Source organism: Prenolepis imparis, unplaced genomic scaffold (genome assembly GCF_030444845.1).
Source record: "Prenolepis imparis isolate NDT839.2.m4 unplaced genomic scaffold, iyPreImpa1.0 SCAF_2, whole genome shotgun sequence".
Lineage (NCBI taxonomy): Eukaryota > Metazoa > Arthropoda > Insecta > Hymenoptera > Formicidae > Prenolepis > Prenolepis imparis.
The window spans coordinates 4,578,181-4,597,014 of record NW_028141160.1 but is presented as its reverse complement, the minus strand read 5'-3'; the positions used below and the strand labels follow the sequence as shown (position 1 = coordinate 4,597,014).

General features: G+C 29.5%; 1 pseudogene; it reads right to left on the bottom strand.

The window, feature by feature from the left end:
* Nucleotides 1-1,151: 1,151 nt before the first annotated feature.
* On the bottom strand, nucleotides 1,152-17,198 carry LOC145932855 (uncharacterized; annotated as a pseudogene).
* Between the last annotated feature and the right edge of the window lie 1,636 nt (nucleotides 17,199-18,834).

Genomic DNA, 18,834 nt, shown 5'->3' with positions numbered 1-18,834 from the left:
TTTTACTATGTAAAGGTAATACATTATCCTTTAGTAAATAAAAAGGAGCTACCGAATTATCTAGAAATTCTTTTTGTTTTGCCTTATCGTGTTCAGTTAGCTCTTCTGTATTTTTCGAGTAACTAACTACGATGCAATCATCATCTTGTTCTGCATTCAAAGTAGTAATAGTTGCTTCCATCGATAACATATTTGATTTGATACATTTATTTTCTTTGGCAATGTTTTCGTCTTCTACATTACACTGTCGAAGACTTGTTCGGTTAATTCTTTTTTTGGGCTGCTTTTTCTTGAGCTTCTATTATATAGCTTGGATTTCTAATTGGCATATGTCTATTATGCCGACTATCTAAGATTTCCGGAAGCATGCAATCGTAATAGAAACGTGTTAAAAAGGGCAGCATTTGATTACTCCAAAATACATTGTCTTTATTAACACGTACTATTTTCAAGCTGTTTGGCGTCCACACAGCGAAAATACAATAATCTCGCTGCGTTATATTTAACTAGCCTTGAATTTGATAGAAAAATCGGTGGTTTCGATTCATATTATCTGGATTTTTCTTATCAAAGATGCCTTTCAGTTTAGGCAATGTCTTTATGGCCTCTTCCGCTGTTAAATGCTCAGCTGATAGAGGACTTTATTTCTACCAGACCATCTTCATCTATGAGTCCGTCAGGAAAAGCACCCAAGCATGGATTTTTAATATCAATAAATAATCCGCAAGTTTTAATCTCCTTTTTCAATATTACGGCCAATTCTTTTCTCGCAATTTTTCCATTTCGCGACCATATTTCATAGCCGCAGTATCGACAGAGGGAGGAAATATAATGTTCTTTACAGTCGCGGCGCAAGACGTTGTCGATCTCATGCGACATACGATTCCAAAATTAGATGCCGTCAACAATTCCTATCTCAATGTATGCCAAATCTGAATCACTTTGCTCCGTTGTATTATGTTCAATTTGTCTCCAATTTTTCCCATTTTCAAACAACTTTTCCAAATGATTTTGTCGAAGTTGTTCAAAAACATCGGGTGGAAGATCAGGTTTTTGTGATTGCGGACCGTAATGGCAATCTGTTCCTGACTCCCTTTTAAATTTCTTTTGCCTTCCATTTACTTCCCGAGATTCTCTAGTTCTTGCAACTTTTACTTGTCGTCGCTTTTCCAGAGTCTCGATAACAGGAGGAACATTTTTACCCATGCTATTATGTACTTCCGTGAGAACTTGTTGCGTATTAAATTGCACAACTGCTCCCGCAATTCTAGCATTGTAGGGGCCCCGGTTACCAAAATTAATGCGCTTGCCACCAATTTCTTTGCAGATTATCGAATTGAACGACTCTGCAGGATTGTTGGTGAATTTTAACAACAAGCTGTCAGAATAAGTGCTTACATATATGATAGCATTCTCTACTTTTTGGTAAAGACCGTGCAACTTGAGAAACGGTACATAATTTTTCTTCGTTTCATCAAGGTCACATATACGACCGCGTTCCTTACATCGTTTATGTTCACCAAATATATGGCTAGGAATATTTAATATATCTTTTTGTAATTCTCTAGCCTTATAATCGTCAGATTGCTCTTGTTCTCTTCGTAAATCAATTGCTTCTATCACTTCTTTTCGTATCTTCGAAATATTGTCTTTTACAACATTTCGTAGCTGGACGAAACCACGCTTTCTATGCGTTTTTTGTTGAGTTGTCTCTGCTACAGCCTTCAGCTTTTTGCATAGATTTCGAAGCAAATGATTGGTACATTCTATTTTTTTCACGGTTACCATATGTTCCCGATATGGTCTGCTATCAACGATGGTCTGATATACGCTGCTATCACCATCGGCAATAATCGTTCTATAAATTAATCCATGCATTTCTAGGCTATTTTTAAAGCCTTCTGCAATGGCGTCGCTCTCCATGCTTGTGGAGCTTGCGTTACGATTGAAATTTTTATAGCATTTATGATCTCTTGGTTCGATTCTGTTTCGTTCCGCTATATCACATATGGTGCAAAATTTATTGCGGACACCGACGAAGAGAATCTTTTTCGTGCGGTAACCAATTATAGCACCAATACCAGAAAGAGAATCGTAAGAGGTGCCGTACGATCTCTTCATCCAACTACCATCCGCTATAACAGTTATGTACGGAACACCGTTTATAACATTGTTCCTTTCGAGAGCGAGTTGCTTTTCAACTTTGCCAGCCATTTTCATATTTTCCATGACTGTTTTCTCAAAATCATCGACTAACTTTTCTCGATTTTTAATATAAGTTTTATCGGACATACATGGAATATTTATGGCTGCACACAATTCTTCCAGCTGGGCATAGCCAATTCCCACTGTAATAGTTCCTGCTACAGCAGCCATATTAATGCCCAATGTTTTTGGCTCTTCGGGTTCTGACCAGAAATTAGCTGTAGTATTGCACATTTGGCACTTAAAGAAAAATTGCGTCTTTAACCCTTTGGAAAGAGTATACATGAGTTTCCAATCTCTAAAATGGCACTCTATTCCTTTCATATGATCATTAAATGTTGTTTGGATTTCATTCCACATATGAGAAATGTCGACAATGCGACGTCCTTCAGGCAAGTTTTCTTGTATACAACAACTGTCTGGAAGGGCTTCGTTGATAATAACAAGAGAATTGTTATCATCGCAATTGTCATTTTGATAATACGTACCTTTATTTGACTCCAAGCATTGCATTACCTGGGTACTGATTTTCGAATCCATGTTGGGTGATCTCATTGATTTACAAAAATCGATGGATTTGTCGTCAGTACCCTTGGTAATCTTTATAATATTGGAGTTATTAGCTTCTTGGGCCTTCCCTAATTTCTTTAAAAATTGTCGCCTGCAAAGAAAAATAAATAGATTATTATATTATAAAATCTTATGCAAAGAAATAAAATGCCACATTTGTAACATAAGTTCTAACAATTCTATTTAAAAAACGTCTCTGAAAAATAAGTGCAATCCTTTGTTTAAAAAATCTAAAATCGTAGATTTATAATAGAAATAATTATTATTAAAAATTTTTTTACAACATAAATGCCATATTTTTCACTAAACCAAAGCGCACATGCAAACCGCATTTGGTATAAAATATTTTTTTAAACAACCAGCACACAAATATATCGTCTCTGAAATTATTTTTTAAAACAACCAGCACACGAATAGATCGCCTTTGGGATTATTTTTTACAACCAGCACACGAATAGATCGCCTCTGGAATTATTTTTTACAACCAGCACACGAATAGATCGCCTCTGGAATTATTTGTTACAACCAGTACACGAATAGATCGCCTCTGGAATTATTTTTTACAACCAGCACACGAATAGATCGCCTCTGGGATTATTTTTTACAACCAGCACACGAATAGATCGCCTCTGGAATTATTTGTTACAACCAGCACACGAATAGATCGCCTCTGGAATTATTTTTTACAACCAGCACACGAATAGATCGCCTCTGGGATTATTTTTTACAACCAGCACACGAATAGATCGCCTCTGGCACTAACTACTACAATATAATAACAATAATATTTAATTATAATAACAATTATAATTAAATATAAATAATTATAATTAAATATAAATAATTATAATTAAATATAAATAATTATAATTAAATATAAATAATTATAATAAAAATTATAACAATTATCAATTATATATAAAAAATAAACAAAGGATTGCATTTTTATCTGTCAGAGATTGTACTTGTATCACGATTATTTGTGTATGTGTATATGTTTGTGTATACATAGTGTACAAGAATAATGTAGAAACAAATATTGTGGCACAATATAATTATATAAATATAAATTTATATGTACGTAAAATGTCAAGTGATCCAAAAAAGTATTTTGTCGAAAAGTGCTCATTTTTCGCAAACAGGCAAATTAAATTAAATCTAATGTAAATTAAATTTTAATAACTTATTATAAAAAGTTGGATTATAAAATTTTATTATCACTATCGTAACTATTATTGAAATGGTTAAAAATAAAGTCAATAATTGTATTTCACATCTTAGTTGGAATGCTTTCTATTTATCCACTTATGCGTTTGTACAGTATTTCAAAGTCTGAAAATTTATATTGTCGGAAATTTTCTACAAATGCATAACTAAAGAAAAAAATATTGTTACAGCTAATATTTGACATATAATTATTTTTTAGTTTTTGCAGATTTTTTGTAATTCTTGTTAAAAATAAAAAATTATTTGAAAATTGCATTTTGACATATAATTTGTAAATATGAATAAATAATACTTAACATTTTACTTGAAAATAAATTTTTCGCCATCTTTTTGGATCATCTTGTATAAAAAATGTGTGTGTGTGTGTGTGTGTGTGTCATATATACATACAGGTGTTAATAAATTAGACCGACAAACTTGGAAGGGAGAAAGACAACTTCAAAATAAACATTTTTTGTTAATAATTTCTCTATAACGTTTAGTTTTAATATTATTAATGATATGAGATATGAGTTTGTGACTTCTGTTTGTCACTTTTGTATTAAAATAAATAAAGGAATTTTTGAGTATTTAATTTAATTGTAACAAATACAATTTAATTTTTCTACTTATATATTTGTTAATTGTTTAAGTTACAAACTCCTATTTCATTTAACATTAGTATCAAATAAAAAACGTAGAGAAAAATAGTAATAACAAAAAATATTTATTTTTAAGTCTTCTATTTCCCTTTAAAAATTGTCGGTCTAATTTTTTAACACCCTGTACACACACACACACACACACACACACTCTCTCTCTCTCTCTCTCTCTCTCACACACACACACACACACACATTACATATATACACATATATATACACACATATATATACACACATAGTACAAATGAACACGGATTATATATCTATTTATTATGCACATAAATGTACATAATGAATAAATGAACAGATACAGAAGAAAAAAAGAAAGAAGAGAAAAGAAGAGAAAGATAGTGAGTGAGCTGTATTCCTGTGCCGCGATGTCATGTTATTCGTTGAAAGATCATCTCTGAAATGACGTGTGAATCGTCTCGGAGATGATTTTCTCCTAACATCGTAGCATAAAAATACAGAGCCATAATAATATATTGCTTGTCAATGTTTATAAAAAGGCTCGCTCGCTCGCTCTCTTTCTATTTCTTTCTCTTCTCTTTTATCTCTTTTTTTTATCTTTCTCTTTGTCCGTCTAATTGTTATATACATTTATGTGCATAATAAACAGATATATATAATGTGTATTTGTGCTGTATGTAACAGTAATTCTGAATCAATTATAATATTATGACATTACTAACCTTTTAAACCATGCTCTCTTTTTGCTCAATCTGGGAACAGAGACAGGCAAGCGTTTATTTCTGTTTGCTCCCATTATATACTATGTATATAATTATACAGGGTGTCCGGTAATAGTCGCATCAACCGTCGTGTGCAGGTAGAGCTAGTTAAACCGAGTAGAAAAGTCCTCTACCATTTTGCGATATTCTCAATAATAAGAGAGAAATAAATTAAAGAAAATCAGCCAATTCGCGCGATGGTAAGCGTGCGGCGAGAAGAGACAGCCCACTCGGGGGTCCAGAGTTAGCGCTACTCGTATGGAGTTACTGTCTTTTGTAAAGCGCTCCTCCCCGCTTCATCGCGCGCTTAGCAACCGTGTAACATTATACTGTTTCTTTTCGCCGCATGCTTAGTAACGACATAAAACTGGGCTGTCTCTTCTCGCCGTCGTCACGCGAATTGGCCGATCCTTATTAATTAATATCTCTCTTATTATTGAGAATATCGCAAAATGGTAGAGGACTTTTCTACTCGGTTTAACTAGCTCTATCTGCACACGACGGTTGATGCGACTATTACCGGACACCCTGTATAAATATCACTGAAAATATCACTATATATCACAGTTCACTATTTGACACGTTATAACACGTTGTAACGGTCGAGTCGCGCTGCTTACACGTACGTAGTACCGCACGACAATGAGTAATCCCGCGCAAATATATATATATAACAGACACAGCGTTGCCAGTTTCGAGACGCTGACTGGCAACAGGCAATTGCGTATGGAATAACGCAGCTATCGAAAATTATATAGTTCGACGCTTCAGTATAGAGGAGGACAGATATATTTTGTTTTCTGTCTTTTTTATACCAAGCCGACAATGAAGAAGAGAGACAGCTGTTCACTAATACGCGTGACAGTTTTTTTACAGCCTCTTATATATATATATATATATATATATATATATAAATAATGTAGAATTTATTTATTTATGAATTTATGATTTTAAAAAATGTACTATGTATATTTATTTTTAAAATGTATTATATAATACATTTTTAAAGTGATAGATGACATACAGGGTACAAATTTAAATATCATATATATATTATATATATTAATATATATAATATATATATGATATTTAAATTTATACCCTGTATGTCATCTATCACTAAAGCGAGCGAGAGAGAGAGTTTCGAGATCTCAGGAGAGAATCGTACAGCTGTGCATTATTGCGGCGGCGCTGATATACGTGCAGTGACAGGGCGCTACTGGCTGTCTCTTTAAATCTGTTACGTGCAGCGTTGCGTTTACGTTTGATAATTGTCTAAGATAATTAATTCCGTGTGCTGCAGGTGCGCGTTGGGTGAATGAAATTATTATATCTAAGTGATAAGACAATCGTGCGCGTTGCCAGTGGTTCGGGAAGAAGAAAAGAAAATTTTGCGTGACGAACGGCGGTGGACGTCAAGTGGAGTCGACGGTCGTAACAAATATAACATCCTTCGGACGTCTTCGAGATTACTCGAAGCGCACTCGTTACGTTTCTCGCACGCACTCCCTCTTGCTCACTCACACCGCGAAATTAATACGCCCGCGTAAGAAGCGAAAGAACTTTATTAAAAATAGAACGTAAATTAACTCAATGAAACACAGAAATATTAAATGCATTAATCCGTAAATCGGAAAAACGTCCGCGCAGACCAACAGCTGTCAGTCGACTTCACTACCACAACAACAACAGTCCTCCTAGCAACGTGCTCAGAGACGATCTTCCTTTCACAGATGACTGATGACGAACGACGAATGTAACGGGTCGTAAAACATAACGCAGGACGGACGTTACAATATATTCGATATTAATAACAAAACAGACGTATATATTATTAGAGACGAGCCATGGGCAATTGCATTGTCTTTGTTTTATCCTACATAAACATTCCTGATAAACATTATAATAAATATTATCTTTTTTCAGCAATCGATATATGCGATATCAATTTCATGAATAAAATTAATTTTTATGAGTACCATTTGTCATCAGAATCATCGATTAAAGGATCCTGCGGGTTTTTTTTTGACATTTTTAGAAGTATATGACATGAACATCAATGTATCAATGTGTATTGAAATTACATTGATGTAAATTATAAAAAACGAAAATAATACATAAGATATAAGTGACATCTGATTAATAATTTCATTATACAATCATTATTATTTATCGAAAAAATGAAAATATACTTGCGACTAGAAATGCTGCAATTCTTATATTTTTATATGTCATGTATTTTAATATAAAAAGAACCATGGTAAATTTTATATTTTAATGTCTTTAGTTTATTTTAGCGCTGACTTCTTTAAATTTAAGTACAAGGAAAAAAATGTTTATTAGATGAATAATATTTTTAAATAAAATAAGAAACGAAAAAATGAAAACGATATGACGGAAAGCTTTTTGCACAAGATAAATGAGCTGCTCAGTGTTTTTTTTAGCTTTAATAGCAAATTTGGTTAAATGTACTAATGCTGGTACATATTAAAGGCTATGGTATATAAATTATGATGTAAAAAAATGTATCTGCATAATATCTAAGCAGATTTTAGACTGACAAAATGCTCAATATAATTTATATATACAATTTATATAATTTCAATATAATTTATATTTAATAAAATATGTATATGTTAAAGATATTTTATTAATCAAATTATACTTATATTATATTTGTAATGTACGAGAGGAGGGAGAGTTTAATGTACTGTTGTGGTTAATAATGCCTTCCATCTGAAGTCAACTACTATCTGACTCCTAACCACTATCAACCAATCAGTAGTGATTTCATCAGATAGTAGTTGATTTCAGGTGGAAGGCATTATTGACCACGACTGTACAAGAGATTTTAATTTGCACCAATATGTACTAGTGCAGCCAAATTCGCTATAAGAAAAATGTATATTAAGTACAATCTATAAAATAATTCTGTTTATTTGTTTTATGTTCATAATCAATTATAATTTAATTGATTATACTGTTGCCATGGTTTTAAACTCTTGATTTAATTGAAGTTATATTAAGATATAAGAACTGTATATTTCTTTAAAGTTATGTAAAAACTTTTAATGAAAATGATATTTTATTTTACTAAACAATCTTTACAAGATTGTTTACAAGATTGTTTACACACACAACAGGAATTTATTTGACTGATGTAAACATGCAAGTTTTCTACTGTAATAGAAAATTTAATAATCTAATAGAAATTCGGATATATAGGAAATAGAATCAGTTTAAGCCCTTAACACCTAGGCAGAGGGTTAAGTGCAAAATTAATTCGCTAAAGAAATGTTGAATAAAATTATAATATTGTCAAAGTTGCAGCCTTTCTGCAAATATTTGTTTTAATAATTTATCTGAATCTACTTCTTGTATTTGAAAGATAATGTATATTATTCAATTTGATGATGCAGATAAAGTTTGTTGTATACAAAGTAACATGAACATGAAAATAGTTGAATCAATGAAACGCTCAGCATAAATTATCATTGTTCAGCAAATATGTTTATTTCATCATTGTGAAAAAGCTTACGAATGTTTTGTCCATCTCTATACTTAGATAAATTAATATACAACAGGCTTTACTATTAAAATCTAGCTATTTTGAAATAAACTGAAGTCGTATTTCAAATTTACTTATAAATAAATCTTAACAAAGAATGCACACTTAAAAATTTTAACTAGCTAGCATAATCTTTCGCATCTGCCAGATGTATAGTACTGAGGATATGAATGTGGAAAAAAATTGAGTATTATTGTCATAGGAAATTAACCATTAGAAGAAACAAGAAAATTAAATTTCGTCGGCAGCTAACACAATATCTTTATGAGGCACTCTCTTAGCGTTTTTCATTGGCAGAACTAATGCGCACTGAGTGCATATAAAGATTATCGCACACAAATTAACAATGACATAAGTAATTAAAAAAGTAAAGTAATTATTAGTTATAGCTATTATTATTGTTGTTCAATATGAATAATGATAATAATAGCTCTGACTATTAATTATTTTACTTTTATAATTACCTATGTCACTGTGAATTTGTGTGCGATAACCTTTATATGCACTCAGTGCGCACCAATTCTGCCAATGAAAAACGCTATCTTTCTTTCTATATTAATGTTTGTTTCTTTTTGTCGCGTCCGGACTCGTTCCTACCGCCAGCGCTTAGTAGTAGTGATTTAAAATATAGCGAAGCGCGTGCAACATTGCATTTTTTTTCATTTAGCAAATAAGATTAGAGGCGAGCTTTGTCTCCAGGGTTTCTATAAAACATTCTAGTTGTAGGATAAGATCCTTTTTTTAATTGTAAAACCTGTAATGCATGCAATTGCTATGACTAATTTTTGGAGCCTCGATTCAATTATGATATACATATAAGTGTATACAATATATATTTGTGTTTTGAATAAAATGTTTCAATTTTTAAAATCAATTATGCTGTTAATTTATACATACAATTCCATACATACACAATTCCATACATATAATTCTATACTACAATTCTATCCATACAATTCTATACATATAATTCTATATTTATACATACAATTTTTACATTTGCAGTTTGAGTGAAAAGAAGAAAGAAAGAACCGCGAGTAAATGTGTAAGCGAATATATGTATGTGAGGAGAATGAAATTGAATGCGTGATTAGAAAGAGATAAAATGAGCGTACAATCGAGAGAACGTATGAGAAATTGCAATAATATTAGTGTATATATGTCTGTTTCATGTATGTGTATTATTCTACACGCACATTATATAGACAAGGATATACTGTTGTATCTGTCTTTGTCAGCTCAACATATTACAGCTCCATCTATCGCGACATCACGCAACTAATCTTATGCTCTGTTTTATTCTTCAGCCTCGATTCGCACACACACATATGTGTGAAAACGTTATTAGAATAATACTTTTTTATTAGACTTGCAATTTCACTTTTAATTGTTCACTAATATTTCTTTATGCTAATCCTTTCGCGCTGCACAGATTTTATGCACAGACAAACTGCAGAACTTTTTTTTTAAATAAGTATTGTTACGAACTGACACGAGAAGCAGACGACAAAACTATGTTATTTAACTTTTTTGTATTTATATATGGAATTATGTGGTGCGCGATCCATTTTTATAAATACTTTAATTGTGGAAAAGGATTTATTGATCTGTATAGTCAATAAAAAGATTTTCCATAATAATTAATATTTGCATTCGGTCGATAAGACAGACCCGTCTCCGACATCCCCTTAATTCCAAAAGCTGCATTTTGCCAGGTCGTTCTAGAAATTCATTCCACGCTTCTCTCACTAAACGTAGTCTCTTATAGTAAGACTTCTTTATATTGCAATATAAAGAAGTCTTTCGATTAAATCGCGACCATTTCTTCTGAAAAATTTACATATTAAACATGCAATAAGTACATTAATCTATATATGAAATTAATAATACTATAATATATGTTAAATCTTACTGTGAAGATTGTGTAAGCAGGTTTTTAATCTCATCAATAAACAATAATACACCAAAGAGATATTTTATTATCAATATACGTTCTCAGTACTAAAATTAAAGAAAAAATTAGAGATGGTTCTTGAAATATTCTCTAAATTAGCTATGTCAAATTTTATTAAATTATCGATTGACATCTCACCAAAATTAATAGACAATATATTGTCATAATAATATTTATAAATTATATGAGACATATTGTTTCGTAATTGCCTCGAACAATCTATGCCCGCTTCTATAAAGTTTTTGGGTTTTTTATCCTTTTGTCTGTTCTCTTTAAACTCTATTTGCAAAACTTTCTTATGCTTTTTATAATATGTCTTTGCAAGAGACCATCAGCAATACAAACAAATAATATTAATAAAATTATTAAATAATTTTAATAAAACATTTTGAAAATTACACTAAACAAAATGCTACTGCATCAGTATTTAATTTTTAATCAAATAAATTTATCTTAAATATATGCAAAATATTTAGAATATTAGTCAAAATATAAATCTTTTTGTTTTAAAAGATCAAAAATATAAAATATATTACACACATCTTCAAATATAAATTGCAATTAAATTTTATCTTTGGAATATACAATAAACAAAGCTGTATTTACGTTTCTTCTCTATTTTCAGCTGCAAAAAACAATGCCGCTGTCCAAATTGCTTCATATCAATTTCTTATGTATAATCCAGAAGATATTTTATTGACCCTATCTCTCTTCTCATGATTCGAAATCACACAGGGTTCCATCCCGTGCAAAAGAGATTAAATTCTCTTACAAAACAGAAACCACTGAGCGAACGGCTTTTAAATAGCGTAAGAGCGAGGTCTCTTCTAAGTCGTTAATCTATTTAAGACATAATAAGCACGTTCGGCTCGAACATTAGTTACCTCTTGATATTAAAACATATATATTTGCTAAAAAATTCCAACTTATCAATACATTTTTTATATTTTCTGCAGCCAATATTACAATATTAATCGTATGATTGTAGGTCATTAGATCTTAGATATATTTTTATATGACAATTTTAAAATAAAAAATTTCTGTATACAAACTGTAATAATTTTACACACAGTTACATTTTTTTTTCTTTTTAATTTAACACTTACATAACATATTAAATTAGAAAAAAACAAATAAATAAAAAAATATAAACTTTTAATATTCATAAAAGATTTTAATAATAATACAAATAAAGCGCATAAAATATTATCAGTAATAGGTCCACTGCATTAATTAAAGCACGTACGAATTTATTAATGCAAATTAACAATGGAGTTTGCAAACATTACTCATCTTTGAACCTTCATCAATGCAAATAAAATAATAAATAAAAACAATATTACAGTATGGACATCTGTGGTTGCCAAATTACTGCATGATCCTAGTAGAAAAAAAACGCAACCTTCTTTTTGCGAAACACGATAAACCCTTCCTAGATGTTTTGATTACGGAGGTGTGACAAAAGGAGACTTGAATGAACTCATCAATGTTATTGTTTTAAAGTAACAAAGAAATTCGATGAACAAAAGCGTGTATAATACAAACTATATAAAAATGATACAAAATATATAAAAAATATCAAATGTCCACGAATAAAATCAGTAAACATTAAATTATAGATAAATAATTAAATAGAAAAACAGAAAATAAAAAAACAGAAATTTTGTTAAACATGCTGTATCCCGGGCAGTAACGATTAAATATATACTATATAATATTATATAGTAATTTAATTTATAATATACAACAGTTAGTTTTATCATATTTAGGACAACTTTTACAATATTAGAAATAAATTTCATACTATTATTATTAATAAATATTTTGTACATTCTAAATATTGCATAATGTAATAAATGCTATTAATTTTGCATAACAAAATTAAATAAATAACTAAATTAAAAAAGAGACCAAAATAAATAAAAATATAATAAAATTTTATTTTATATTGTGCACAAATCGTAGAATGAACAGAGAGAATTTTGAATAAAGACGCATTTAATGATATATTCTTCAGTGTAATACCTATATTTTATTATTTTTGATAAAAATTATGTAATGTGTTTGTATACATTGCTAAAATTAAAACTGATTCAACGGCAATTCACATTGCATAAAAAAAGTTTATTCGGTCAAATTGTTGTTGTCTCGTTCAAATTATTTTTGACCCATATGTTTATCGGCACTACCGATTGTTCTACAATATTCTTTTGTTTATTAATAATTTTCTATGTAAAGAAAATCGTTTCGTTAACCAAAATATTATATTAACAGTATCTACTATGAAAAAAGTCATTTGTACCGAGAAGTGTGCGTTTGGAGTCGACATGTATCGCGTGTATTGTTGCCGTTTTTCCGCGTATGTGATTGGCGGTCGATTCGAGGCGATCGAGATCCCGGATCGCGGTTATGGTGACTGACAGTTCGTATCCTGTCAGTTTAACAGTGATAAAGGTTAAATGTTGCGGTAGAAGATATTGCGTGAGATCGCGGTGTTAGTATCTCGTTATTGCGAATGATTATTTTGTGAAACATCTATGCGATGTTCGGCGAATATTTATATTTAAATGTCGCGGGGTATCAGTATGTCAGCTCGTATGAGAGCTTGTATTGTGTCGCGCAAGATTAGTGGAAAAAAATTTATAAAAGAAAGCAAATTAAAAAATAGGAAGCAATGACGAAAATAAATAAGTATTTTATATTGCGTGTAATATATTAATATACTATTAATGTGTCCATATGTCGTTTATGTATCGCATGTTTAATATAGTAAGTGCGTAAAAAGAAAATATTCATCTCTTTAGGTAATCAATGGGAATATGTATGAGCTCTCGAAATCTGCTGGTTAGAAATAAAAATTTTTACACATGCTGTTCATAGATAAGACGAAAAAGAGAGAGAAAGAGAAAATGAGAAAAAGAAGAAGAAAAAGAAGAAAAGAAGGGAAAAAAGGAAAAAAAAGAAGGAGAGATTAATAAAGCAAAGTATATCATAAGTAAAAAATTTGATGGTATCACCGACGAGATACTATTACGAGATACTATTACTACTAGTACCTAGTCGGTGATGGTATTCAACCATGCCTAAAAATAATTTAAAATTAATCCCATCTTGTTTAATTAATATTCACCCTTAATTAGCTGAAAATAATGATAATTGTTTTAGAATGAATATGATATAACTTGTATATAATAACGAAATAATCCTGCTGGAGTTAAATTTTTGATGTAGATGTACTCAGATATGTCCAAAGATGAAATTATCATACTTAATTAACTAATTAAGTGAGAATATTAATTAAGCGGGATGGGATTGATGATGATTAAAATTATTTTTAGGCGTGGTTGGGTCATGTCAAATCGCATTAGGAATTAAAATTAATCAATAGTAAAAAAAATATTTTTATTTCTATATAAATCGATAGATCGATAGGTATATTATAAAATTTAAATAGAGAAAGTTTGCTCTTAATAAATATTCACTCTTAATTATTTTATAAATTATGATAATTAATTTGGGATGAATCTGATCAATTTTATCTCATCTTTGTGCATATTTGAGTGCATTTTTATCAAAAATTTAACTCCTGCTTGATTATTTTGTTATTCAAGTATTATTATATGATACGCCTATCGATCTATCGTCCTATGTAGAAATAAAAACATTTCTTTTGACGATGGATCAATTTTAACATTTAATGCGATTTGTTAATATTCAACCATGCCCAAAAATAATTAAAAAGAAATCCATCTCGCTTAACTAATATTCACTCTTAATTAGCTGCTTAATTATGATAATTGACTTGGGATTAATCTGATCAATTTAATTTCATCTATGTGAAGCTTTGAGTGCATTTTTACAAAAATTTTTAACTCCATTTTGATTATTTCGTTATACAAGTTATATCAGATTCATCTTACTTAGAGCAATTATTATAATTTTCAGTTAATTAAGGATGAATATTAATTAAGCGAGATGGGATTAATTTAAAATTATTTTTAGGCATGGTTAAATAATATCAAATCGCATTAGGTGTTAAGATTGATCCATCGTCAAAAAGAAATGTTTTTATTTTCATATACGACGACATGGATCGATATGCCTATCATATAAATTGGATAACGAAATAATCAAGCTGAAGTTAAATTTTTGATGAACATGCACTCAAACAAGTTCAGAGATAAAGTTAAATTGATTAGATTGAATCCAAATCAATTATCATAAGTAACCAAAAAATTAAGGTTAAATATTAATTAAACGAGATGGGATTGATTTAAAATTATTTTTTAGCATGGTTGGACACTATAAAATCGCATTAGATCAGGCATGTCAAACACGCGGCCCGCCAACAAAAAAACTGCGGCCCGCCGAAACTTCTTGAAAATCTTTTCAAAAAAATTGTTTTGTGAAAAACGATGTCAAATATCTTCTAAAAAATAATATTAAATTGTGATTTTGTTTATTTTTCATTATAGTTTCTATTTTTGTTTTTTATAAAAAAAAGTAAAATATTTTTTATTATAGTTTCTATTTTTGTTTTTTTATTTAAAAAATCGTAAAATATTTTTATTTTAAAAAGTAACATAAGATATAAATATAAAGCGACTATGTATAATATACATTGAATATACTAAATATAATAATTTAAAAAATCGTATTTTATTTATTCTAGGAACATTGAAAACATGCGGCCCTCAGCTTAATACAAAATAGATCATGTGGCCCGTAATCCAAAACGAGTTTGACATGCCTGCATTAGATGTTAAAATTGATCCACATCCTTAAAAAAATGTTTGTATTTCTATATAGGACGATAGATCGATAGGCATATCATACAACTTGAATAACGAAATAATTAAGCTGGAGTTAAATTCTTGATAAAAATGCACTCAAACATGCACAAAGATGAAGTTTAATTTATCTATATTTGAGAAACATCTCAAATCAATTATTATAATTAACTATCTTATTAAAGGTGAATAATAATTAAGCGAGAAGTTTCTCTATTTAAATTATTTGATATGCCTATCGAATTATCGATTTATATAGAAATAAAATCATTTTTTTGGCGATGGATTAATTTTAAAACATAATGCAATTTGACATGACCCGACTACGCCTCAAAATTATTTTAAATAAATCCCATTCCGCATAATTAATATCCTCACTTAATTTGTCAATTAAATATGATAATTGATATGGGATAAATCTAATCTAAATAACTTCATCTTTGGACATGTCGGAATGCATCTTCATCAAAATTTATGTTTTAGCTTAATTATTACTTTATTAAAATTATATGATATGCCTAGAGATATATCGATTTTTGTATTAATAAAAACATTTCTATTTGACGCGCGATGGATCAATTTGAGATTTAAAACGAATATGATTTATTTAACTCCATCATTGTGCATATGTGTGTGTGTGTGTGTGTGTGTGTGTGCGCGTGTGTGTGCGCGCGCGCGCGTGTGTGTGTGTGTTTGAGTGCATTTTTATTAAAAATTCAACTCCAGCTTGATTATTTCGTTATTCAAGTTATATCAAATTCATTCTAAAATAATTATCAAAGATTTCAGCTAATAAAGGAAGAATATTTTAATAATAACATTTCTTTCTAACGATGGATTTATTTTAACACCTAATGTGATTTGATTGTATTTGAACATGCAAAAAATAGTTTAAAATCAATCACATCTCGATTAATTAATATCTATATCATATAATTTAAATAGAGAAATATATAACTTAATTATAATAATATTCAATCTTAATTAGCAGATTAATCATGATAATTAATTAGGCATAATTTGACCAATTTAACTTCATCTATGTGCATGTTTGAGTGCATTTTTACAAAAATTTAACTTTATCCTGATTATGTCGTTATTTAAGTTATATCGGATTCATCTTAAAACAATTATTATAATGAATGTATGGACGTAAATGATGTAATGATGATGTAAAAAATAAGTGGAAAAAAGGTGGAATTAAAGTGGAATTAATAATTTTATTAGCTGTTTGCCGAATCCTCCGTTTTTGATATTGCAATTCGGAATCGTCGATGGCACGCTTTCTATCTGTCAAGTACCCACGTGCTCGAAAATCGTGAGTATACATCACGTGGATGTGCCAATTCCAGAACACAGATTTGTGTCTTCGTCTTGGACGTCGGAAGGAAATCTATTTATCTCGGACGAATTCGGTAACGTATGGCTCATGGCGGTAGATGCTAACAAACTGTACTCGGTGGTAAAATCAAAAACACCCGAATCACAGAAGAACAGACCGATCGTCATCGCTCATAGAACTGGCGTAATAGTTGTAAATACTGATAGTGAAATTACAGTGCGTATTGATTTGTTAAATTCTCATTTAGTATAAATAGAGAATTAACAATAATGCTCTTTTTTCTTTTAAAAAAAATTGAAACATTTACAAAAATTTGTTTTGCACAAAGGGATATCAATTTTAATTCATATCTCTTTTTTTTATAAAAGTATAATATTATTATTGTATTTGTAATTATTATAACATAATTATATTATATTATTATTTACGTTTTTGTTATAGGCAATAGAAAGAGATAGAAAGAAGAAAAGAAATAAAAGGAAAAAAGATGAAGAAAAAATAAAGGAAGATTTAAAATCGGAAAAGGCGAAATATAGAAAAAAGAAAATAAGAAAAGGAAGAGAGAGAGAGAGAGAGAGAGAGAGAGAGAGAGTGAAAAAAAGGAATAGATAACATATCTGAGTCCATCTTCATCAAAAATTAAGTTCCAGGTTGATTATTTCGTTAAGATTTATGATACGCTTATTATCGATCTATCATTTTATATATAAATATAAACATTTCTTTGTAACGATGGATTAATTTTAAGATGTAATGCTATTTGATAGAACCCTAACAATCTCAAAAATAATTTCAAATCAATCCCATCTCGTTTAATTAATATTCACTTTTAATTAGCTGATTAATTATTATAATTGATTTGGAATAAATCTGATCAATTTAAATTTACCTTTGTGGGTGTTTAAATACATTTTCATTAATATATAATTAAACTCCAGCTTGATTATTTTGTTATTCAAGTTATATCATATTTATCCTGAAACAATTATCATAATCTTCAGCTAATTTTAAGGGTAAATTTTAATTAAGCAAGATGGGATTGATTTTAAATTATGTTTGGGCATGGATATTATCAAATCGCATTAGGTCTTATAATTGATCCATCGTTAAAAAAAGTGTTTTTATTTTTATATAGAACAATAAATAGATAGGCATCATATAACTTGAATAACGAAATAATCACGCCGGAGTTAAATTTTTGATGAAAATGCACTCAAACAAGCACAAAGATAAAGTTAAATTGATTAGATTGAATTCAAATCAATTATCATAATTAACCAAAAAATTAAGGGTGAATATTAATTAAGCGATAAGTTTTTCCATTAAAATTATGTGATATAGATATTGATTAAACAAGATGGGATTGATTTGAACTTATTTTTGGGTGTAGTTGAGTCATGTCAAATCGCATTATGTTTCAATTATAATTAATCCATCGTCAAAAAAAGGTTTTTATTTTTATATAAATTAATAAATCGATAGGCATATCATATAATTTAAATAAAGAAAATTCTCGCATAATTAGAAATTCACCCTTAGTTAGCTGATTAATTATGATAATTAATTCGGGAAGAATCTGATCAATTCAACTTTATCTTTTGCATGTTTGAGTGCATTTTTACCAAAATTTCTACTCTATCTTGATTATTTCGTTATTGAAGTTATATCAGATTCATTTTAATACAATTATTATAATCTTCAGTTAATTAAGGGTGAATATTAATTAAGCGGGATGGGATTGATTTTAAATTATTTTTGGGCTTGGTTGGATACTATCAAATCGCATTAAGTCTTAAAATTGAT